This window comes from Xiphophorus hellerii, chromosome 8 (assembly GCF_003331165.1).
Source record: "Xiphophorus hellerii strain 12219 chromosome 8, Xiphophorus_hellerii-4.1, whole genome shotgun sequence".
Classification (NCBI taxonomy): Eukaryota; Metazoa; Chordata; class Actinopteri; order Cyprinodontiformes; family Poeciliidae; genus Xiphophorus; species Xiphophorus hellerii.
In genome coordinates this window covers 6,736,293-6,761,960 of record NC_045679.1, presented here as the reverse complement: position 1 = coordinate 6,761,960, position 25,668 = coordinate 6,736,293, and the positions used below count along the sequence as shown (strand labels likewise).

General features: G+C 40.8%; 1 protein-coding gene and 6 long non-coding RNA genes across 9 annotated transcripts in view; 5 read left to right on the top strand and 2 right to left on the bottom strand.

Annotated features, from left to right (window-relative positions):
• The window catches only part of LOC116724472 (NACHT, LRR and PYD domains-containing protein 3-like), a 331,270-nt gene that overhangs the window by 233,024 nt on the left and 72,578 nt on the right, over positions 1–25,668 (top strand). The gene's annotated exons all lie outside the window — the stretch shown is intronic.
• LOC116724678 (uncharacterized) lies at positions 338–17,355 on the top strand. The gene is made up of 3 exons (XR_004340234.1): positions 338–348; positions 1,001–1,005; positions 17,311–17,355. It is a non-coding gene; the product is annotated as an uncharacterized LOC116724678 (long non-coding RNA).
• LOC116724618 (uncharacterized) lies at positions 4,240–7,785 on the bottom strand. Of its 3 annotated transcripts, none has more exons than XR_004340168.1 (5): positions 7,508–7,785; positions 5,837–5,991; positions 5,544–5,699; positions 5,235–5,328; positions 4,240–5,054 (listed from the first exon to the last, which is right to left on the bottom strand). It is a non-coding gene; the product is annotated as an uncharacterized LOC116724618 (long non-coding RNA). The 3 variants fall into 3 exon arrangements; XR_004340169.1 differs by lacking the exon at positions 7,508–7,785 and adding an exon at positions 6,133–7,490; XR_004340167.1 differs by lacking the exon at positions 7,508–7,785 and having other exon boundaries at positions 5,837–7,307.
• LOC116724656 (uncharacterized) lies at positions 8,865–9,736 on the top strand. Its single transcript, XR_004340212.1, has 3 exons — positions 8,865–8,916; positions 9,531–9,542; positions 9,623–9,736. It is a non-coding gene; the product is annotated as an uncharacterized LOC116724656 (long non-coding RNA).
• On the bottom strand, positions 9,950–24,863 carry LOC116724669 (uncharacterized). The gene is made up of 3 exons (XR_004340225.1): positions 24,852–24,863; positions 22,687–22,694; positions 9,950–10,516 (listed from the first exon to the last, which is right to left on the bottom strand). It is a non-coding gene; the product is annotated as an uncharacterized LOC116724669 (long non-coding RNA).
• Positions 11,364–13,820, top strand: LOC116724698 (uncharacterized). The gene is made up of 3 exons (XR_004340253.1): positions 11,364–11,398; positions 11,533–11,652; positions 13,787–13,820. It is a non-coding gene; the product is annotated as an uncharacterized LOC116724698 (long non-coding RNA).
• Positions 13,851–14,533, top strand: LOC116724615 (uncharacterized). Its single transcript, XR_004340164.1, has 3 exons — positions 13,851–13,865; positions 14,015–14,240; positions 14,405–14,533. It is a non-coding gene; the product is annotated as an uncharacterized LOC116724615 (long non-coding RNA).

Sequence of the window (25,668 nt, the reverse complement as noted above, 5' to 3'; positions counted from 1 at the left end):
CATCTGTCGCTGGTTTTGTATATTTTTAATGTTATTATTGCAACTTTTGTAAACTTTATTTCTGCTGAACACCTTGTTCAGTTCAGCTCATTCCCAGAGTCTCTAATCTCACCAGTAGCTCTCAGCTCTGGGTGATGTCACCACATGATTGGCCCAAACAGCAGCAGCATCCACTGCTACCAGCTGGAACATCAACCCACACACACAAGCACATGTCAGCTCCCACACATACGGCATCAGGAGTTATCTTCAAACATAAACCCTCATCGATCAGAAGTGCTCTCCCATGGGAATTACATCACTGCTCAGCAAATAGCCAATCAGAGGCGGGCTGAGATCAGCCGCTCCGTGACCCCGTCTGTTACAAGAGTAAAGGCAGCAACAATCAGGCTCATGCTAACTCCAGTCACATCACAAGGTGGTACTGAGGTCATGTTTGCAGTCAATCTCTAGATATATAACTGTAAAAAGATGCACTGCTTCATTACAGTGGCGATACAAAAGGAAAGCAGCTAAACTCAGCCTCATTTTCTTCTGATTGTTTGGTTAAAGTGCGATTTTAAGGCCTGCTAGATTGGCAGACAGCGATTGCCTTCCTCCATCTGCTCCCTTACACCAACTCCAGCTCCAAGTGTCAGATGTTTAGTTATTTCTCTGCCTTCCTTAGCAATAATCACCCTTGCAATAAATGCAGGCCTATCTGTGAACTGCTGGGAGGCTTACTGAATTGGCTGTGGCAGCCAGTCGAGGTGCCAGAGTGACTGCGAGCGTCGCCTCAAACGCAAGCCGGAAGTTCATGATTCAAAACGATCTAGTTGGTGTCATATCAGCCGAATAATAAAATCAACACTTCCAGAATGTAATGGTTTTTGCTATCATCAGAATCATGATTTTTTATGTCGTATTTTATCAATATTTTGAATGTCAGCAGTATTCTGCACAAATGAGTAGGAGACACTTCCAACAATGTGGATTCTTTGTCTCTCCTCTCGTCCTCCAGATTCTGTAACTTTGATTCCAAAATGAATTGCAAACTTTAATTTGAACAGATGACTTTGGACCACTGAGTTCTTTGTCTTCATATCCCAGATATGTTTGATTCTGAGTGTAGCGGCTCTTGATGAACCGATTTAAGTCTTAGTTCAGCTGTGAAGATCCCCAAAGTTCTTAGACAAATTTTGCTTTAAAATCTTCTCAAGGCTGCGTTAAACCCTGTTGCTGGTACACAATTTCCTACCACACTTTTTCCTTTCACTCAACCTTCTATGAACAGAGTTTAATATAACAACAATCTTTTGTGGCATCCCCTCCTTGTGAAGGGTGTCAATTACCGTTTTCTGGTCATCTGTTCAGTCACCAGTCTTCCCCATGATTGTGTATCCTACTGAGCTATATTGTGTTTAACTAACGCCCACATGTTTAATAGGATAACTGAGAGAAACTTGATTTTCTGAGGAGAAAAATAAGTGTTTCCTTGTCGTTCTCTACTGTGAACTCCACATAAATCTTGCGTTTGCCTACCTTGATGTAGCCTCCGGTAGAAACGAGCACAGAGTTGTTTGGGGAGAAGTGCAGATCAGTCACCCAACCTCCATGTACAGAATCAGTGGCGTCTTTACTTTCCTGGGAACAAACCTTCAGTAAAGAGCCATCTTTAACACTCCAGATCTGTGGCAAAAAAGAAACAACTCCATCATACACCTGATGAAAATCCATTATCCACTATTGTAAGACAAGCAGTTCTCTCCATTATTGGCAGCTTGACTCAACACTTAGCAAGTGCAAAAAACATTTCAGTCAGATCCTGAGATTCTTGTTGACTTCTCATGTTTTTTAGGAGCATAAAACATCTTTATTACATACTGAAGAATCCATTTGTTCCCGTTTCAAACAGGTGGATCAGAAACATACAGATAACTAGTCATTGTTTCCCCACTTTTACTCCGCCAGAGGAATTATTTTCCAATTGTTTACAATTATGTGAGCATGTGTCGCATTTAAATAGCTCATTGATCCCAAGCTGCAGGCAAACGGAGAATTGATCCTGATGGCACTTTTCCACGACTGTATTAACAGAACCTTCATCAGCAGTAACTAAACCCGACAAAAGTGCAGAGAATCAAACATCAGGAATGCAGAAAGTATCTAAGAATCTTTTTTTTATTTTTTAATTTGCAACTTATGAGTTTTGATCCGACATGTGAATGTATATAAAATCTTCTTCTAATTTATTTTGATCCAAGGTTTCCCCCAGAAAACTTGCTAAGCCTGGTAGTTGGGTGTTAGGACAGTCATTCATCCAGCCGTCCGTCGTGTTTTTGAGTTAAAAAATGTTTAAAGTTGACAGGAAATTTGAAAATATCACTTGATAATTATGTGCTATTGCAAGATTGAAAGATTAATATCTGAACACCAACTATAAAGCCTTAAAAAGGCTAAGATTTTAAAAAGATTTTTTTAAAACAGCACAATGCTGGTGGCCCGCCAGGCTTATAATACACTGGGGGAAACCCTGTGATCATCTTAAAGGAAATTGGTTGCATTTTTACTTTTTTTCCCTAAACCAGAGCTTGATCCTTTTCAGAAGTATAATTGTTGAGGTGTAATGTATCTGCATGCATGAAGTCCTGGTTAAGTCCGTTCTTTTGGGCCTTAATTTCATAAACTAATTCCAACAATATAAGATATCAGTAAATTTAAGAATTAAATAACAGTTTAACAAATCACAAACTGTTTTCTAAAGAATCCAATCCTTTAGGTGTCTATATTCTCATTGTCAAGAGAATTCAAATGGTCTTTTTGTGCTTTGAGGTACAAACGTCCGACTGTGTTTTAAAGAATCTGGGTCCATTTTAGAAGAGTTCAGTTCAGGTTTTGAATCAGATATGACTAAATGCACTCCAGATTTAATTAAAAGCAGATGAAATAGCTCTTACAGGTATAACAACAAGCTACAATTCAGATTCAAACTTCAGGGTCATTAGCATGTCGTGATGTGCCGCCATAGTTTGTGTAGGACAGAAGAGGACACACATTCCCCCCTCGTTGGACAGAGAAAGAAGAAAAAAGACAATAGAAAAATCTTTCAGCGCAAAACAGTTGCCGCCCGTCAGCAGGATGCCGCCAAGGACAGGAAGTCATACTGCACTGCACATCTTTGACACAAACACATTACATATATTCTGTACTTTGGCCACAGAAAGGAGTGGAGATTTCATTGAATTTCTTGCAATTAGATTGAATTGCATGAGCCACTTAAAACAGTGAAACTTTTAAACTCTCCTCCTGCCACTGCAGCATTTTCTGTTGCAGCTCTCATTATTTTAGACTACTTAATTCAACTTTGTGTAATTTTTATGTATTCTTTTTTATTTTTGCACATGAACTTCAGGTCTGAAGAGCCTTAGAGGTCCAATTTGCTCTCTCCGTCTCCTCCCACCAGCAATCGTCTCCTTCTCCTCAGGTTCTCCCTCAACTTCCCAGTTTACACTTCAGCCTCCTGTCTTTCATCTCAATCCCTCCTCACATGCATGCACTGCAGTAATCATGATGTATTAGTAAGCACTTACTCTAAATGAGGGACGACATGTAATTAGAGGATGATTTCTGAGAATAAATGTTGACGGCTCTAATTACATTTTGTATTCTGAACAGGAAATTAGATGGTTTGAGGCGCTGTCGCTGCATTCAGTCTGCAATGTGTGATAAAAACCTCCGCTGCTGCAATCCCTTTAACCCTTTAACCCCCTTTAATTTACATCTGAACCGGAGCAAAGATGAAACTTTAACAACTTTGTGGTAAACGAGGCGCTTGGTATTTGGCCACTTAACGCCACAAAAGCAGTTCCTCTGGTTTTGTGTGCACCGAAACATTTTTACATCCTGTACAGATTTTTTATACTTATGCATATGTACACTGAAAAAATTCATCTATAGAATTTACCTAATAAATCTGAGGTAACAATTTGCATCGACTCTTTTGGGGTAAATTCAATTCCATATATTGAGTATAAAGTAACTGAACAAAAAATATATGAAATACTTAAAGAAATTGGGTAAACTTTACCTCATATTTATGTATATATTCAACAGCTACTTACTCAGTTAAATTAGGTAAAACTGTCTTGTTTGCTAGTAGGTAATACCTGATAATTACAAATCAAAGTTAATTAAAATCAGTTAATAACCATTACTTATTCAGAGAAGGTAAGATGTACCCCAAAAAAGACATTCAGATCATACACCTTCTCAATGTTTTTAATCCATAAAGTCATCAAAAACACAGAATAAACTGCAGCACAACAGTGTCACACAACATTTCAAATAATGAACCTGCGTTATAACCTAACAACTTCAACTGTTGTTTCAGTAATGTTGGACAATAAAACATATCCCTGCTTTAGAACATCCAGACTGCTCAATAAGAAAGGAGTTGATCAGAGAAAAGGAGAAGTGAGGTGATCAGAGCAGAGGTGCAAGGGATGTCCAATCACATGAAGATTTTCTTGTATCTAAACTCTTACTTGTGTTTATTCGGCCTCACACAACAGTGACTGAGCAAATCTGAAATCTGCAGGTGTATTTATACACAACAAAAAACTGAGAGAGGCTGCAACATACTTATGTATCCATCTGTACATATATTTCTGTGTCTGTGTGTGGAGCAGAGGAGGGAAGAGAACAAAAATATAAAACTATACTCCATTAAAACTCTCTGTCCAGACAACAGGTCCTCTTGGAACAAGAGGGGAAATGTATGTCTATTGCATGAGCTTGTTTTTGAGGCGGTGGACCTTCTTCAGTAGTTTTGCCCCATCAAGTTCCAAAAAAAGTTTTTGAAAAGCTTCAAATGTGTTCTTGAGCTGCTTTGGATAGTCAAGGTTGAGGGCATATATCAGTCCCATCAGCAGTACACACGCCTTTGTTCGGCTTCCACATCCTTCCATCACTTGGTTTCCCTCAATCACAATCGACACATCTGATGGATCCTCCTCAGCCATGATGTTGTGCATCACGATCACCTTCATTGTTTTGTCTGTGTAGTCCTCACATTCCTACATGTTAAAAAGAAAGAAACAAAAAAGATACACATTTTGAATTTTATTGAACATGCTGTTTCAATACATTTCAACTTATCTAAAGGAGAGCAGAGGGGAGTGATCAAAAGGGGAAAGAGGGAAAAGGAGTGGAGAGGATCCCTTGAGTTAATCAATCATCTGTTATCAATGACATACCTGGCAGTCATGGAAAAGATCTTCTTGTCTTTCACCAAGGTAGTTAATGAGGCAGCAGACAACTGCATCCCTTTTTTCCCTCAATGCTCTGTGTCTGTAGGGAGATACAATTTAGTGAAAAGACTGTTAGTGGAGAGTGGGGAGAGAATTACATACACTAACACCGAATTGCTTAAAAACCAAAGGGTAGTTTAAGTTGGTAAGGAGCTCAACTTTGTGCACAACAAAGCAATTCTTTACAAATTAATTCACTTTTAATTCACGTATATCAATAATGACACATTTGTGAAAAAAAGTTAAATAACATACGTCATTTAAAGTGTCCAACAGAGGGTGCATCTTGGAACCAGCAGCCCCTCCTTTAGCACGCATAAGCTGCATAAGACTTGGTGTGTACTCATCAAGCTTTAGCATGAATGTCTCCTCCAAGGAAACTGTCGTGATACGTCTGAACTCTTCCTTGATCTAGGAAATAAAAGGACACAAATAAAATTTTAAATGACAGACCAGATCTCATAGTAATCACATGAATGAGGTCTTTGGTTAAGGTAACTACACCTTTAAGGTCAATGTTATTTATTTTATTTAGCAAACTTCCATACCTGTACAGGATACACTGGGTGTGGGGACGTGGGAGAGTGTGTCAGCCCCAGAACTGGAAGCAGAGTGGTCTATCAGTGAGTCCCTGCTTGTGGGGAACAGACAAGAGGAACTGAAGAGAGGGCAAATACTGAGTGTCCACATACAAAGACTCCGGCTGCAACAGAAATAAGAGAAAAAGAAATGATCAGACATGTACCTGGGAGAAGAAATATATAAGGGCTAATGTATAGTTCAAAGGTTATTATCTTCATGTTAACCTCATGAACAACCTCATAAACAAGAGATTATGCTTTACGGGGCCCAGAATTGTGATGCCGCAGAGACGAGAGCTGTGACACCGAGTCCAAGGTTCTGATCATGCAGGTTTGGTTTTAAACCATGATGTGGAATTGAGCCTCCACTCTCCCTTTAACAACCAACAAGTTACAAGTCATTTATCTAACATCACAATTAGTCTGAGGCTCTTTAATGAAGGTAGAAACTAAACATAAGGTAAATATTTTGCATAGTTTCTCTGTGCTCCTCTGATCAGAGCGGTCTGTCTGTCTGACAGGGTCTGTTGTGCAGAAATAACTGTACTTACCTCACTAAAATAAAGGCAATGCAATTGCATAGATTAATATTCATTCTTCATAGAATTAGTTTCATAGATCATATTCACAGATGTAATATGCTTCATAAACAATATTACAAGATTCTGAAAACATTTATTAAGCACTGACGTTTTAACAATACCCAATATAATATAAAATCAATTCTAAAATGTTTTACTTGAACACACAATTCCTTTTAAAAAAATTAGGTGCAGCAACAGTGGGTGTTTACACACATAAAGCTTGGATACAGTGGTACTTTGTTTTCATTTTACAACATGTTTGTTTCCACTCTGGTCCACATCAGCACGCTGTTTCCATGACGACTGACCGGAAAAGACGTGCGACACGTCATCTTTACATGAGTCTTCAGAGTCCCGATTGTAAAAATAAAACTCTGAGAAGTAACGCTAAACTTTAACAACAGAGACACACGTACGCAGGCATGCAGGTAATCTGGAGATCGGATCATTTTGTTTTTAAACAGACCGACTCTAGCAGCCATGTTAAGGGAGCTAACAGGCTAACGGAGCTAACAGGCAAACAACAGAAAACACGTCAGTCATTTCATATGTTGGCGACATGTTAGTATAGTAGTATTTGAAGACGGGACTTAAATGAATTGTTCCTCATTGACAGCAGTGTATTTACTGCCTGTGTCTCGGTGCAGCGTGATGTGGGAGCAGAGGCCTGCAGATACTTACTGACCATTAGCTATACCTTAACCACTCGGCAAAAGCTGAACTATCCGCTTTACAGTCTATGTGTTGCCTAAACAGCCGCCCATTCAATATATTAGAAAAAGCTGGCGTTGACTAGTTTCTAACCTTAAAACCAGCGGTCAGACACAGTCATGCACGCTGGCTAATGTTGTAAAAAGCACACAGCGAACATTTCATTGCAACTTACCTGCAGTTGCTATGGTGGCGCCAGGGACAGATTCAAACTTTGATTTCGAGTAATGGCATGTTACACAGATGCACATGGAATATAAGTGAAGTGTAATATCTCATCATTTCAAATATTACAATTTGTCTTCGCGCTATTATTCACAGCACTCCTATGTAAGTAGCTTACCTTTAGCTCCCGGTTCGATGGCAGAAACGATGCAGAGTTCTCTGTCCCGCTCATTCAAAAACGCGGTCTGACGCATGCGCAACTTTGGAGCACCGTACTTAAGATTCGGGGGTACATTTTACTGTATTTTCCTATGTAATGGTTTTTAATGTTAACGAATGGGTAGCATGTGTATAATTTACCCATTATTTTATAATTCCTTGGCTGACTGAAAAAATTAATTAAATTTTATATGATTTGTGTAGATCATATTTACCACTCTCCAAAATCACTTTTTTCAGTGTATTAATTGTTTTTATCTTGTAACCAGGTTGCTATGTATGGCTTTTTTTTTGCCCAGGTCCCTCTTGAAAGCGAGATTTAGTTCTCAACGGGGTTTACCTGGTTAAATAAAGGATTAATTAAAAAAAAAAAAATAAATTAACAGATTACAGAAACATGACAGTGAGAAAGCGGCAGAAAATGTGGAATCTCAGCTACAGGTGGATCAAACAAACAAAACAAAACATCTATATTAGTAACACAAATAACCGACTTACATTTAATTGTTAATTAATTTATTAGATTAAAATTAGTTCCAATCGATTAGCAAATGATTTCCGCTTAGACTTTTAGTGTTGCAGTTTGGTCGCCATCCAGCAGAGGGCGCCGCTGGTCATCCATAAACGGCGCAGTTGATACAGGATTAAAGATGGCGGAGCTCTAAAACGAAACCGTCCCCATGGAGACAGTTATGGGATGGACCTCGCTGCAGCAAACAGAAAGGGGTGGGACGGACCACTGTCAGTTTACACATGTTTATAATTTTTATGTTGTGAAATATACCCTTGCTAACTTTTAACTTTAAAACTTTGTATCATCAGAGAAGTCTGTCTTCAGATGTCATCTGGACCATGGACAGAATTTGTTGGCAATGATGTTAAGGTGAGATGTTCTGATGGGACACTTGTGGTTCTTTAGAGCTACAAGATGCTTATTTCCAACCATTCCTGCTTTAAATGTTTATAATCAATACTGTGGGTAAGGCTGTTGTCCTTTACCTCAATCTACTTGTTATAGTAATGACACATTAATTTTCTTCCCCCTTCTTGAATTTTCTCTTAAACACCACAGGGATTGCCTAAACAAGGACTGTCCAACAAGTGTGTAATGTTTGTAGTGATGGTAACATCCGCCTCCACCCACCATATTGTTGTATGGTTTGTATAGACGTAATAATCACATTTTTCTCAACAGTATGCACTACTTTGTGATGGGAGCATCATTTGATTTCAGCGAGGTAAGGAAACAGATGAGAGTCTCTGCTTTCTGTTGGAGATTTCATTAAATGTGAAGCTGTGACGTCCACAGAATGATATGACAATACGAAGATGGTGGTCTCTCACTCTCTGGAGAAACTTCCCTGTGAAGTAAGAACAATAATGGTGCACTGTACCATGTCATGTTACACATATGGCAGATTTTTTAAAGAAAACCTTCAATTTGTAATTTTAAAACAGGGGCCCCCAAAGTCGGCCCTCGAGGGCCGGCATCCTGCACGTTTTAGTTCTCTCCCTGGTGGAACCAACAACCTTTTCAGCGTGTCAGTTTTCTTCTTAGGCCGTCTAACGAGCCGTCATTGGATCCAGGTGCATTAAACTAGGGAGAAACTAAAACATGCAGGATGCCGGCCCTCCAGGACCGACTTTGGGGCCCCTGGTCTGACTGAACAACTAGACATGAAAATAAATAATTAAATATGTAGTTTTGAAAATAAATACTGAATTTGAAAATTAAATGTTTAGTTTGCAAAATAAATATTTATTTAGAAGCTAAATATTTAGCTAAATTTTTATTTTCAAAAATTTTGTTTTCAAAGTAAATATTTAGCTTGTGAATTAAATATTTAGTTTAGAATGAACGTATGGATGACATGGTGAAAATATTAGTTTGAAAAATGCATTTTCACATTTTTTCTCTGTGACATGATGAATAAACTAAAATACTGTTCTTCATTTTTTGTTACTATCAATCATCACTACAGTCATGATCAAAAGTAAGTACACCCTCATTTTTATCAGAACTTCTCTCCTTCCTCATGAAGATTTTATCAACCTGCCTCTGATTTCACCTCAGAGCTTCTACTTCCTGGTTCTGTTGCTCTGAAGGAAAAAACTACAAGCCAAGTGGACTGTGACGTCATCAGTTACGCAACATCCGTCACATTTACTTTCGGTTTGAATTTCCCTGTTTATCAGTGATGGGATTTTCGGCTCCTTTTCGAGATGAGGCACTAATGGCTCTTCTTACTGTGGAGAACCGGCTCTTTCGGCTCCCAAACGGCTCCCCATATATATTTTTGACATTATTAATTAATTAATAGCTTAAACCTAATTTTATAATATTTTGTTTCATTATTGACATTGTTAAGCACTTATGATGAGTAAAAATGCCGCATAACAATGCTTTATAAATAAACCTTTTATTATAACCAATTAAATTATCACAAAATAGCACCACTTCCACAAAAATAACTTAAAATAACAAACAGTTAAATATTAATACAAACACCCACCACAATACGAAAAAGTATCAAAGCAGCTTCATAACAGAAAAGGTGCCACAATACAAATATCAAATAATATTCAGTGTTATGTGTGATTGGTCAGATGTGTGGAGCACACGCTTGACATGAGGGCAGTGGACCGACCGAGGGAAAAAAACTCTCCGCTCTGGCACTGGCAGGAGAGCAAAACGCGGAAGGAGTGGGAGAAGGGGGAGGAAAAGGGGGGGGAGACAGCCAGGCACCGCAGGACAAAAAAAAAACGATGTGGGGAAAAACTATCGGCTCTGGCACTTGCAGAGCACAAGCACAACGACAGGGAGGCAGAGAGACAGCGATATACTGTAGAAAAAAACCCGGCTCCAAAATAGGATCCTAAAACGGCTCCCATTGTGGAGCCGGTTCCAATCGTTCACTTCAAAGAGCCGGCTCTTAGAGCCGGATCGTTCGCGACCGACACATCACTACTGTTCATTTGCGGCGTCACACCGTTAGTTGGGTCTCAGTCTGTTGTTTAAATTTTCTTCTTTAACTCTTTGGATCGTTTGAACAAACTGTAAGTTTAATTTGTTTATTTCTTCAATTTTTCATCACTTTTACTTTTTCCTGATTGTTTTTAATCTCTGACGTTTGGAGAAAAGTTTCACTTCTGATTTCAGCTGAAACTTTAATATCTCTTCTGTTTGAAGGCTAATCTACAGGATTATTAGATTATTGATGAACTGGAATCAAACAACATGATGAACAGCTGATGTTTCACTGTTTTCTTCTCCGAACTGATTCATGTTTTTATTTCCTGGTACCGAACTCTAGTCTCCACCATTAACGTCAGCAACAGTTTCCTGTTGCTTCCTTTTAAAATAAAAATATTATTAAAATGGGTTTGATTAAGTCAGATGATTAAATAGTTCATCTTTAATGGAGCGAATAATCCACTTGTAGAAATTAATAATTGTGAACTATAAGACTTGTTCAGGTTGAATCAGTGAATGTAAATGTTGCTCTATGTCTCCATCTAGTGGACTGATAGTAGAAGTGCAGCAGCTGATGGCAGCTTCCTCTGCCTCTCTGCTGTCTGACTGCATTCACCTGACACTGATATGAAGCAGAGAAGAAGAGCCAATCAGAGGAGGAGCAGCTGATCTTTTTCCAGCTCTAATGATGTAAAGGATGATCAGAGTTGATGTGCAGATGAATGATGTGTGTTTCCTCTGCAGGTGAAGGTAGAAAGTGTGTGTGAGCTGATGTGAATTCAGCAGCATGGATCAGTGTGAGGACAGAGAGGAGGGAGTCCCTCCCTCTAAAACCACTCTGTGTGGGGAAGATGAGAGCCAGAGCAAAGGTCAGAGGTGAGGTCACCATCTCTAACTGTCCACAGCCCTTTTCACACAGCGTTCACTATATCAGGCCAGAACAGACGTGGTGATGAAGCTGCTGCTGCTCCTCTTTGCTGATTAAGTTTTAATCATCATGTTTCTGTCAGGATCCATCAGAGACTCAAATCAGAACCAGAACCAGAACCCAGCTGTGTGTCCTTTAAGAGTGACGAGTCAAAGGATAATTTCATTACCTTTAAATCTCCTGGATCTTCACCATCAGAGAGGTGAGCTGTTTCTAACTGCTGTAACTGTTCAGTTTATATCTGTTATTGTGGCCATGTGATGATAACAAGTTCTGTTGGGTTCTGTTGTAATGAAAACATTAGAATGAATTTCAGATTATTTTTTGTTCATATACATTATATAAATAACATTGATGTCTCCATAATAACATGATACCATGGAGACAGTAAAGTCCAAATGGATTGTTGCTACTGCAAAATTATTTAAATAACTTTAGTATTAATAAGGTCCATTTACATCAACAATCTTTACCCAGAGGTTCTACACGTCCATCTAGTTTACAGAAGTCTTAAAATTCGATCTGATGTTTCCCTGAGATCAATTTAACCATCATTCAGGTAATGACACTGCCCCCTACTGGCCAGTTATTGACACCATACATAAGCAATTATTGCTGATGAATCCCGGAAAAAATTAACCAGAATAAACTCACTTTTAAACCAGGACACAATTCCATCAACTATTATGTTGACATGACCTTTGAATAACAAACATTTAATTGCATTTTATTCTGTTTTGCATCAACTTATATTTTTCAAAACAAATTTATTCATTTATTTTGTACAATATTAACATTAACACAAAAAGTTACCATTCATTAATTTCATGATTATAATTACATCTCTGTGTTTCAAACATCATCCAATATGATGCAGTTAAACTAAATAAATTATCTTGTAGATGTGATTGAGCAGTGGGCTTCAGTGTCTCTAATGGACCATCTGGTTCTGATTGAAGCTCCATCAGATCCTCCTTGGATGGTCAGAGTGGAAATGATTCCTGGTTCTTCTCCATGTCAGAGCTCAACACTAAGATCACCAAACTTCTCTCAGTCATTTCAAACCAACATGTTGGTCTCAGAAACAAATCTTTCTGCTCTTTAAAGAAGGCTGGACATTATTCAGGAGGATCAATGATCAGGAACATGTTGGAGGATTGGACCGGTTCTGATAGGAATCATTTAAAACATCAAGTTGACAATTTGTTTGGTTCTGTTGTGTCTCACAGCTCTTTATTTTACAAACAGTCACAATAAAATTAATCTTTAAAACAGAACTCCACATAAAGTTTTTAGAGGTTTTTTTTTTACCAGGTTCCATCAGAGTTTCACACAAGAAGAAGAACCAGAACCCAGCTGTGTGTCCTTTAAAAGCAACAATTCAATGAATCATAATGTAACGATGGCAAACAATCAAACGAGATATTGTGATTGAGTCAGCAACATTTTAATTTAATAACTGTTACAAAGTAACTCAGTTAGCGTTATCGCTACACAACCATTAGAAAAAGAGCACACAAAACGTCTGTTCCACCACCGTCGTCACCTAGCAACGGCGAAATGATATTGACCCTGCTCCGCAACCACGTCAAACTGCGACACAACTAATAAATAACACAAACAAAAAAACACAAAACAGTATTAATTTACCTTGACTATTCCATCAAAATGGCCTGTGTGCCACATTAAGATTGACTTTAAATCTCCTGGACCGCCATCATCAGAGAGGTGCGCCGTTACTATTTGTTGTAACTGTAGAAATAGAACCAGTAAGAACTCAGATGTTGCCAGTTATATTTACAGAGAGGTTTGATCTACTATCTACAAAAATCAGCTGCTCTGTTCTAATGAAAACACCTTCATACTTTTATCTCTGGGGTGTTGTTGATGATGATGTTCTTCTGCTTCCTGGCTCCATGTCAGACTGTGGAAGTCATTTCCATGACCTCCTCCATGTCCACATCACCTCAGATCTAGTCATAGGAACCTGATGGATGTCCCACACTGTCCTGAAGATCTGTGTGGACAGAGCCTTCATTTCCACTGTCCCCAACCTCTGGGAAACTGTCTCCACCAGCATCAGATCTAATGACACTGTGGACTGTTAGAAGTCCACTTTCAGTACCAACTTTTTGAAATGTCTACTGGGTGATTCTGGTGTTACTGGTCTCCATTGTTGTAGTTAATCTTCCTCCTAACTTCTTTGTATTATTTTTATGTGATGCTCTGTTTTTCTGCTTTATGGAATTTTAATGTCAAACTCTTGGTGATTCCATCTCTGAATACTGATGGATGAATATTTCCTGACTTCCTAATTGTTCCTGGTCCCTCCACAGAGTGGACCAGCAGAGCTCAGAGGTTCCCAGTGGTCCGTCTGCCCAGCAGAAACAAACAAAACTGGACTGCATATTTAGGGTCTGTACATAAACAATAACTACTTTTCCATGAGTTCTGTTCAAAGTCACTTTCATGCTGCACTTTGTAGACCAGAGGACTGTGAGTCTGTCCAACATCCATCTGGTGTTTGGCTTATGATGTTTCCTTCATCTATTATTCTGTTCCAGCTGCTGGAGGACAATATTGTCACTTTTGTGAAGAAAGAACTGAAGAAGATCCAGAAAGTTCTGAGTTCAGATTACCCAGAACATTTAGAGAGTCAGAGAGATGATGAGGTGTTGGAAGGTGATGATGAAGAGCAGAGGAGGAGCAGCAGAGAGGCAGTGATGAAGATCACACTGAACTTCCTGAGGAGGATGAATCAGGAAAAGCTGGCTGACCGTCTGGAGAGCAGTAAGAGGATTTCTTCAGAGATTTGAAATTATAGATAAATCACATATTTACTGAAATTTGAAGAGATGGAATCACATTAATGCAAAACATCTTCAGAAGTGATGTAATCAAATTCAAAAGATGATTTTTTTTCATATCTGATTTTTGTTATTGTGTTAATTTAGGACATTTTGCTCCAGTTTGTCAACACCAACTTAAATCTGGTCTGAAGAAGACGTTCCAGTCTGTGTTTGAGGGGATTGCTAAAGCAGGAAGTCCAACCCTTCTGAACCAGATCTACACAGAGCTCTACATCACAGAGGGAGGGACTGGAGAGGTCAATGATGAACATGAGGTCAGACAGATTGAAACAGCATCCAGGAAAACACACAGACCAGAAACAACAATCAGACAAGAAGACATCTTTAAAGTCCAACCTGGAAGAGATCAACCAATCAGAACAGTGATGACAAAGGGAGTGGCTGGCATTGGGAAAACAGTCCTAACACAGAAGTTCACTCTGGACTGGGCTGAAGACAAAGCCCACCAGAACATCCAGTTCATATTTCCATTTACGTTCAGAGAGCTGAATGTGCTGAAGGAGAAAAAGTTCAGCTTGGTGGAACTTGTTCATCATTTCTTTAGTGAAACCAAAGAAATCTGCAGCTTTGAACACTTCCAGGTTCTGTTCATCTTTGATGGTCTGGATGAGAGTCGACTTCCTCTGGACTTCCACAACAAGGAGATCCTAACTGATGCTACAGAGTCCACCTCAGTGGACGTTCTGCTGACAAACCTCATCAGGGGGAAACTGCTTCCCTCTGCTCTCCTCTGGATAACCACACGACCTGCAGCAGCCAATCAGATCCCTCCTCAGTGTGTTGGCATGGTGACAGAGGTCAGAGGTTTCAATGACCCACAGAAGGAGGAGTACTTCAGGAAGAGATTCAGAGATGAGGAGCAGGCCAGCAGGATCATCTCCCACATGAAGACATCACGAAGCCTCCACATCATGTGCCACATCCCAGTCTTCTGCTGGATCACTGCTACAGTTCTGGAGGATGTGTTGGAGACCAGAGACGGAAGAGAGCTGCCCAGAACCCTGACTGAGATGTACATCCACTTCCTGGTGGTTCAGACCAAAATGAAGAAGGTCAAGTATGATGGAGGAGCTGAAACAGATCCACACTGGAGTCCAGAGAGCAGGAAGATGATTGAGTCTCTGGGAAAACTGGCTTTTGATCAGCTGCAGAAAGGAAACCTGATCTTCTATGAATCAGACCTGACAGAGTGTGGCATCGATATCAGAGCAGCCTCAGTGTACTCAGGAGTGTTCACACAGATCTTTAAAGAGGAGAGAGGTCTGTACCAGGACAAGGTGTTCTGCTTTGTCCATCTGAGTGTTCAGGAGTTTCTGGCTGCTCTTCATGTTCATCTGACCTTCATTAACTCTGGTTCTGATGTGATGAAAGAAACACAAATATCTAAGAAGTCTTCATTACTTAATAAATCTGACCTAAAATCTCTCCATCAGAGAGCTGTTGACCAGGCCTTACAGAGTCCAAATGGACACCTGGACTTGTTCCTCCGCTTCCTCCTGGGACTTTCACTGCAGACCAATGAGAGACTCCTACAAGGTCTGCTGTCACAGACAGGAAGTAGCTCACAGACCAATCAGGAAACAGTTCAGTACATCAAGGAGAAGATCAATGAGAATGTGTCTGGAGAGAAAAGCATCAATCTGTTCCACTGTCTGAATGAACTGAATGATTTTTTTCTAGTGTGGCAGATCCAACAGTCTCTGAGTTCAGGAAGTCTCTCCACAGATGAACTGTCTCCTGCTCAGTGGTCAGCTCTGGGTTTCATCTTAGTGTCATCAGGAAAAGATCTGGATGTGTTTGACCTGAAGAAATACTCTGCTTCAGAGAAGGTTCTTCTGAGGCTGCTGCCAGTGGTTAAAGCCTCCAACAAAGCTCTGTAAGGACACAGATTGTTACTGTATTTTTTATAGATAGGAATCTGCTAATTATGAGGTAAATATTCATGTTTCAGTTTATATATTGGTGTATTGTCTCTTCATTAGGGGGTTGCGCAAAAAAGAAACAGACTTCCTTCAGCAGCTGGACATAGTGTTACATATTAAAGCAGCAAAACTCCTCCACTGTTAAAATTGAAATTAGATTAATATAGTTAATTGTGAAAATTTATAATGCTATTTCCAACCTCCTTGTTACCTGTAGTTCAGTCCTTTAAGGCTGGAGGTCCAACTATATAATGAACCAGTTCACAACAAATGCAACGGTTGTGTAAAATAAGATAGTTCCTTCTCTGTCCAATAAAAACATTGTTGATCTGAAAGAACATCAATTTTGAGGAATTGTTTAATAACAGATTTTCTCCCTGTCTCCTCAGACTGAGTGACTGTAACCTCTCAGAGAGAAGCTGTGAAGCTCTGTCCTCAGTTCTCAGCTCCCAGTCCTCCAGTCTCAGAGAACTGGACCTGAGTAACAACAACCTGCAGGATTCAGGAGGGAAGCTTCTCTCTGCTGGACTGAAGAGTCCAAACTGCAACCTGGAAACTCTCAGGTTAAATGTTCTCGATGCTAGTTATTTCTATCCACTAGCTGCTAGCAGAGATTGAAAAAAGTATTTGACCATCCAACCAAATGATCGTAATCAGGTGTTCCAATAACTTCCATGGCCACAGGTGTATGAAAGTAAGCACTTAGGCATGTAGACTGTTTTTACAAACATTTGTGAAAGAATGTTTTGCTCTCAGGAACTCAGTGAATTCCAGAGTGGGACTGTGATAGGATGTGCAACAACTGGGTTTTTTCATGTCCTGGACAACTGAGAACCTATAAATATGTAGAAATTGAATATTTGGGAATCATAACTTAAACTTAAAGCTGAGTACCAGAGTTTCCTATAAAAATATTCAGAATTTATTTTGTGGTTTTAAAGGCTCTACATTGAAGATGATAAGAAATAAAGGCATACTTTATTTTGTATTACTATCAGCTTCAATAGCCCCTCTGCTCTCTGCTCACATACGGAGCTGTCGGCTAGTGGCAACATTCAGCCCCTCCAGTTTCAAACTCTTCTTATTAAAGTAAGAGTTAGAGAGTTAAACATATTTTTTTTTGTTTGTTTTTACCCCTCCAGGGTTTTTTGTGGGCTCCAGTGTCCCTTATATGATAGTAGGCTGACAGGAAATGGGGAAAGACATGCGGCAAATGTCGTCGGGTCCGGGAGTCGAACCCGCGACGAGGACTCAAGGCCTCCAAATACGGGTCGCGCTAACCACTGCGCCACCACGGCACGCCCCGAGTTAAACATAATTGAAATATTGGCCACATTCAACAGTAAAAAGGAGCTAAGTCTATGAAAGCAATGTAGCCAGTTTAGCTACTTTTGATTTAAGGCATAATAATGCAGTTTATCATGATTCAGCTGAAGTAATGAAATTAACAAACTGTGGTCTGATTTTTATTAGTGTGTTTCTTCCTCTTAAGCAGTGAAAGTAAATAAAATGTGTTACATGTCTTTTGCTTTAAGTATTTACTTACTGGAGGGTTTTTGTTTGTGCTGCAGAGCCACAGCTAACAGCTAGCTCCTCACTTCAGCGGCTCTAACGGAGCCTGTGCCGTTCAGCTGCTGTTACTCCTCCTACATTTTGGACTGAACCATTGTTCTAAGAATGGTGGGGGGGTTCCTTAAAATTAATTCTTGTACTTTTCTTAGATGAATGGCAGAGTTACTTTGTTCTTTGTTAATATGGCATTTTATATTGATATTGTTTAAATGCAAAGGTTTCTTTCATGATTTATTTGTGGGTACAATTCCAAGATTACGGGGGTCCGGAACCCCCGACCCACCTGGGATTTACGCCCATGTCCATACAGGTCAGCCTGTGTCCAGGTTGAGTGAAAAGAGGTGCAGGTGATCCAGGCTTCAGAGACCAAGCAGTGGCAGCACGAGGCAACATGTAGAGGCACCAGCTGTGTGATTGGTCCACTCTCCTGGTTTTAAATGCATCAACTATAAACCTATCTATAGAAATAAATCTGCTCCACCAGGCCAGTGAAACGATCAGAGCAACAAAGACTCTTGCAATCCAGCTTTGTCAGAAAAAAAGAACTTTATTGCAGATCCTTCCTCCCAGGAGTTGTTAGACTTTCTAACCAGAACTGCTCCCAAAAACTCTTACATATGATTATAAATTGCTCTACTCAGCTGCACATTATTTCAAACTGATTATGATGTTTTTACTAAATGTACAACATTATTATCCCTCTATTGTAAATGTGTCCTTACTCTACAACCTCCAATTATTTTTTATTTTTACCTTTTCTTCAATGTTTTATTTTTCCATTTACCTTAAACTTGTTGCTGGTAAACCTGAACTCCCTGCTGTGGAAAAATGAAGGATGTTTCTATTCTGATCTGTTCTATAAGTGACAAATGTTGATTTTTATTACTCATTTAATGGAATTAGAGTTTTATTACTATTTCATTTTAGTGACAATTTAATTTATTGACTTTTTTCCTCTTGTGAAAATGATCAGTTCAGATCTTGGGTTCTACCTCAATGTTCTCATATTCTCATCATGTGATGAATTGTGTGTCTGCAGCTTATCAGGCTGTTTGGTCTCAGAGGAAGGCTGTGCTTCTCTGGCCTCAGCTCTGACCTCCAACCCCTCCCATCTGAAAGAGTTGGACCTGAGCTACAATCATCCAGGAGACTCAGGAGTGAAGCTGCTGTTGGCTGGACTGAAGGATCCACACTGGAGACTGGAAGCTCTCAGGTATGGAGGAACCTGCTGCAGGAGCAGAGAAGGTCTGATAGAGGAGGAAGAGGGAGAAATGTCTTTAGTCAGACTGCTGGGAAACATTTAGTTTGAAGCTTAATGTTGAATTTGATCATTAAATATTTAGTTTGGAACGATGGGATTTATAAGTGAATGAATAACATGATGAAAATATAACTTGATATTCTGAACATCCTTTTGTCTGTTATGACAGTTGAATAACTAAAATTATTTCTGTTAATGTTGACTGTGTAACTTTGCAAAGAACAGCCTATTACCATATATCACCATTTTCCACATGGTGCTGTATGAACCTGGGAAACCGACCCATCTACTGGAACCACAATGACATGGTAGTCAGAGCAGCAGGGGGCCAAATATAGCTCCATGTGGAACCAAGAGGTTGGAGAGAGAAAATCAGTTTGAAACTGTTTCCTATCAGAGTTCAGTTTGTCTCTCTGTCTTCACAAACCAGGAGCATCATGGGCTGGGCGGGGCTTCCACTGATGGATCTACTGAGGAAATACAAGATGCTGATTGGCTGATGGACAGGAAGTTAGACTGTTCAGATAAATTACATTAACAGATATTATTGGCATTGAAGAGATATGGCTGAGAGCAATTATAGATTCTAGAATAAGTGGAAATGTTTCAGTAACAGGAAGAGGATGAGCAACATGTTAAAATAATCATCTATATTCAGAGAAACAAGTAGAGGAATTTATCTAGAATATATATAATATAAAGTCAGAACCTTCTTGAAATTCACTGTTATACAGACCACAAGAGATCTTTTAAGCTAAACAGTCATTAATATCTAAAATAACCCTTTGAAGAATTTGAATTCATTTGAGTCACAAGAAGATTTTATTTCCTTTTGGGATCAATAAGCTGTTTTTAAATTAGAATTTAAGTATAACAGTAGAAATAATAATAAATAATTAGAAATGAAAGAAGTGCTTGTTTTTGGATTGTTTTAGGAGCAAATTTGTTTCTATTTTTTCTCACGAGTTTTGTAATTTTTGTTCAAAAAACAGTTTTTCATTTGCTGCTCAGTTTTCCATTTCTGTATCCAACAGTTAAATAATGGAAAGATGAAATTCCAGATTTGCTCTGCTTTGATTCAAGCTGGTGTTTTCCCTCAAACCAGCTCTGATGCTGATCCTCAAACTAAGCCTGATGCTGTTCTTCAGCCCAGCCTTGATTCTCAGGCTTCATTGGACTCTTTCTGTTAAAACTGACATGGATTAATTTAGTTCATAGAGGAATTTAATATTTCTCTTGCCAGCCTCCTTGTTGCCTTTAGTTCAGTCCTTCATGGCTGGAGGCCCATCTATAGACTGAACCAGTTCACAACAAAAGGCAACATAATTATATATAAAACAGTCCCTTAAATCAGTAAAGAGGAACATTGTTGACGGGAAAAAAAGACACATTTTGAAGAATTGTTTAATAACAGATTTTTCTCTCTGTCTCCTCAGACTGAGTGTCTGTAACCTCTCAGAGAGAAGCTGTGAAGCTCTGTCCTCAGTTCTCAGCTCCCAGTCCTCCAGTCTCAGAGAACTGGACCTGAGTAACAACAACCTGCAGGATTCAGGAGTGAAGCTTCTCTCTGCTGGACTGAAGAGTGCAAACTGCAACCTGGAAACTCTCAGGTAACTCTGGGCACTTGACAAATTGCTGCATCTTAGGAGCAAAAAGAAACATTATTACAGATCCCAGCAGTTGCTTGGCTTTCTTATTTATTCCACATGTTACAAATCCATCCATCCATCCATCCATCAGTTCAGACCTTGGTCTCTACCTCAATGTTCTCATCATGTGATGAATTGTGTGTCTGCAGCTTATCAGGCTGTTTGGTCTCAGAGGAAGGCTGTGCTTCTCTGGCCTCAGCTCTGACCTCCAACCCCTCCCATCTGAAAGAGTTGGACCTGAGCTACAATCATCCAGGAGACTCAGGAGTGAAGCTGCTGTTGGCTGGACTGAAGGATCCACACTGGAGACTGGAAGCTCTCAGGTATGGAGGAACCTGCTGCAGGAGCAGAGAAGGTCTGATAGAGGAGGAAGAGGGAGAAATGTCTTTAGTCAGTCTGCTGGGAAACATTTAGTTTGAAGCTGAATGTTTAATTTGATAATTAAATATTTAGACGCCTCATCTGGAGACAGAGATCATTACCCAGTTTTCTGGAATATTCTCCAGACTAAGAACGGCTCATGTGACCGGTGGACTTCTGCGTTGTGTGTTTATAGGATAAACCATAAAAACACAGAGTCTGGGTTTGGAGGCGGACTCCGTTTATTCAGCCTGTCAATCGGGAGATATTAGCATTAGCACGTAGCATGTGCTCCAGTTCTCCAACCCGATCTCTACAAAATCATAATGTTAGCATGCATCAAATCTTATAAATGCATAATAGCAACTCGAATGAAAATATTAACCTAACATTAATACAGAAGAAAAAAAATAAACATTTGGACAATATAAATGAAAGGATTACAATAGATTATAAAACTTGCCTCTTCCCAGTGGAACGAGTAACAAAAGGGAAGAGGAAATGAACAACTTAACATTTATAATGGTGCTGGAGGACCCTGAACAAAAGAAGAAGAAAGTAGGGCGGAGCTGGAGGACCAAACCCCTCATAGCAGACACAGAGGAACACAAAGACAGACAAGTATAAGAGGACAAATAAATTAACGAAAACATTTTGTGAAAATATACAACAATATAGACCCAGTTTCATTCACCCCCCTAGATTTACACAAAATTATAAAACCATAAGGAAAACAAACACACACACAAAAAAACATACATCACAGGCCAAAAATTACCACAGCCAATGGGCAAAGTCGGCGGAAGAGCCATCTACTAAAAGATTAAGAGGTTACAGAAACCTATCAGACAGGATGTGGTGCCCTATACACCACACCGTTTTGGCTAATTACAATATTCAGAAATAAAAGCCTGTACACGCCATCCATATACTCAACAAAGTACTTGCCTAGAAGCATAACAATCAGGAGACCAAGGATGAAGTATGGGGAAAAACAAAACAAACAAACAAACAAACAAAAAAATAATTACACAGTTCTGATAGGAGATTTTTGATTCCCAAAAACAGACTCAATCTGGGCCATAGACTCAATCAATCTACACACCGGCTTGATAATCCTGCCAAGACGCGTAGTGACTCTGTGACCTAAACCCCTGTCCTGAAGGTCATGTAAGTCCCCTTGATGACTATGTCACTCAATGGAAGGGAGTGAAGGAGCACCTGCACCAGCCCACCCAAGGGAGGCAGAACACATCTCCTCAGGGGAGGGTAAGTCTTCGCTCTCACATGATGACTGTGCCTGAACCCAGGATGCCGTACGGACCTCACTAGACTCACAGACACAAGGAGGGATAACAGGCCCTAGGGTGTCAGTTCCTCTCTCTGAGGAGGAGGTATCGGGCTTCCCTGGGGCAGCAACAGAACTAACAGAGCACTGCTCATCCAATGAAGGGTCCAAGGGCAAGAAGTTGACCTGGAGTAGGAGGTTGCGATGAACTGTCCTTTCACGTCCTGAGGAATCCCTGATCTTATAGAGGTTAAGGCCGGGTTTAGAAGCGACTACCTCAAAAACTGTAGACTCCCATTTATCTGACAGTTTACGTTTCCCTCTCGCGCTCTTGTTTGCCAACAGCACCCGGTCCCCCACCGACAGAGGTAAGCCCCTGACCCTTTTGTTGTACTGCCTTGATTGGTGTCTCTGCTCAGCAGCACTTCTTGAGCCAGGACCATAGCAGAATGTAGATCATTCATGAGTGACTTGACATAGGCATTGTAATCACAAACTGTGTCATCACGAAGAACACTCTTGAAAATGAGATCAACAGGTAACCGTGGAACCCGTCCAAACATCAGGTAAAATGGCGCAAACCCAGTCGTTTCATGTGCAGTACAGTTGTACACAAACGTCATCGACTGAATCATTTGTGGCCACTTCTGTTTCACTCTAGGGGGCAGAGATCTCAGCATGCTCCCCAAAGTTCGGTTAAACCTCTCCGTAACACCATTGCCCATGGGGTGGTAGGGCGTAGTGTGTGATTTCATAATGCCCCCCATGTCCAATAACTCTGCCACCAACTCACTCTCAAAGCTTGGGCCCTGGTCAGAGTGTATGCGCTGAGGGAAACCATATATGCAGAAGACACCCTCCCACAGCTTCTTTGCCACACTCTTAGCTGACTGGTCACTACAGGTGAAGGCATGTGCCAACTTAGTAAAGTGGTCAGTGATCACAAGTACATCCACAGACTTGTTGTTTCTGTCTTCAGCTGACCAGAACTCAATGCACACTAACTCAAGTGGGGCATAGGTCTTTATACTCTCCAGTGGTGCCCTGGCAGCTGGTTCAGGGGTCTTACTGGCAACACATCTTGAACACTGCCTTACATAGTTACGCACATCCTTGTCCATATCAAACCAAAAAAAACGTTGACGAGCAAGCGACAAAGTGCGCGGCTGGCCTTGGTGACCGGCATTGTCATGTATGCCAGAAAGTACCACTGACTGCAGGGACTCTGGTACGACAAATTGGAAGCGCTTGCACTTCGTTAAGGGATCTTTGGTGACACGGTAAAGAATCCCATCCAAAAGCACAAGTCTATCCCACTGCTTCAAAAGTTTTAAGGTCTGCTGACACTCATTGTAGCGTTCACGTCTAGAAGGCCTCCGCTTCCTGGTCACATAATGGAGAACCCTGGAGAGCGTGGCATCGTGCTCCTGTTGAGACTGAAGCTCTGCCTTGGATAGTACAGAAGAAGCATCATCAGGAACCACAACTGACGGCAAGTGGTCAGCTAGGGACGCAGCTCGGTGTCTGGACGCCACCTCAAAGTTGCTGATGGACGATAGCACAGAAGAGACATCATCTTCAGACATGGAGACGTTGACAGCCATTGAGAACGGTAAGTCAACCAAAGACTGGGGGTGGCAAGTCAGATGGAAAGCCGCCTGCACAGACTCATCTGTCACATCACAAGCCTGCTTCAAGAGGTCAACATAGGGTTCCGCCAGCACACGTTCAGCCAGCGACCTGACAAATAGCCTTCTGCTCAGAGCATCTGCCACAATATTCAACCTGCCCGGGACATACTTGATGTCAAAAGTGTATGGAGAAAGCTTGGAGACCCAGCGTTGCTCACAAGCATCCAGCTTTGGCTTGGTCAGAATATACGTGAGAGGGTTATTATCGGTCCAAACAGTGAATTTATGACCCTTCAGCCAATGACTGAATTTATCACACACTGCCCATTTAAGAGCCAAAAACTCAAGTCTGTGAGCAGGGTACTTGGTTTGGCCACGACTGAGAGACTTGCTAGCAAAAGCAACTGGTCTTGCCCTCTCCTCACCCACCGGTACCTGAGAAAGAACAGCACCCAGACCATCAGTGGAAGCATCTGTGGAGAGGATGAAAGGCCTGTCAAAATCCGGGTGTGCCAAAACCACAGAATTGAGGAGTGAATTCTTCAACTGCACGAAGGCTTCCTCACACTCAGGGGTCCAATCAAGTGGTGTCAGTTTCCTGAACGTCCCAGGTCTCACATAACGACTGCTGCCCTTGTGTCTTCTCTTCTGGCCCGCAGTCAAGGCAAAAAGAGGTTTGGCAACACGAGAACATGCAGGGATGAAATGTTGGTAAAATATTACCATTCCAAGGAAAGATCTAACCTTCTGTTGAGATGGGGTGTGACCATCAGCCTCCATTAGATCAGCCTTTGTGAAGCCAGATATTACTCTCACCTTCTCCTCATCAACAGAAACACCAGATGCACTCACTACATGTCCAAGAAATGCTACAGACCGTCTCAGGAAGTGACACTTCTTCTGAGAGAGTTTCAAGTTGCTGGACCGCAGCCGGGAGAATACAACGCTCAAACGGTTTAACGACTCCTCTTCAGAAGGCGCGAACACCAATAGGTCATCCAAGTAGCAGAGGAGACTGGAGAAGTTTAAGTCACCAAAGATACTAAGCATCATGCGCATGAACGATGCAGGACTATTACAGAGACCTTGGGGGAGACGATTATACTCATATAGGCCAAGTGGTGTAGTGAAGGCCGTCAAACGTCTGTCGGACTCATGCAGAGGCACGTTGTAAAACCCGGAGGTCAGATCCATGGTGCTGAAAAAGGCATTCCCTCCCAGTGCGGCAAGACAATCAGTTTGGTGGGGCAGTGGATGGGCATCTTTAACCGTCCTAGCATTAAGCCAACGAAAATCAGTACATATTCTCAAGTCGCCATTCTTCTTCCACACCAACACCAAGGGTGAAGCATATTCACTCATTGACTTACTGATTATGCCTTTCATCTCCATCTCTGATAGCACTTCTCTCAGCACTTGATCATGTGCTGGGGGCACCCTGCGGAAAGGCAACCTGAAGGGGCGAGCATCAGATAGATGGATCCGGTGGACAAACCCTTTTGCTTCTCCACAGTCCAAATGGTCCTTGGAGAACACATCCTGAAAGCTCAACAACAGATCAGCCAGCTTCCTCCTCCACTCATCAGACACTTCACAACCCTCCAAGTCCACATCACCAAGGCCACAGTCCTTTAGCATCTGCACAGGATCTGATGATTCACATCC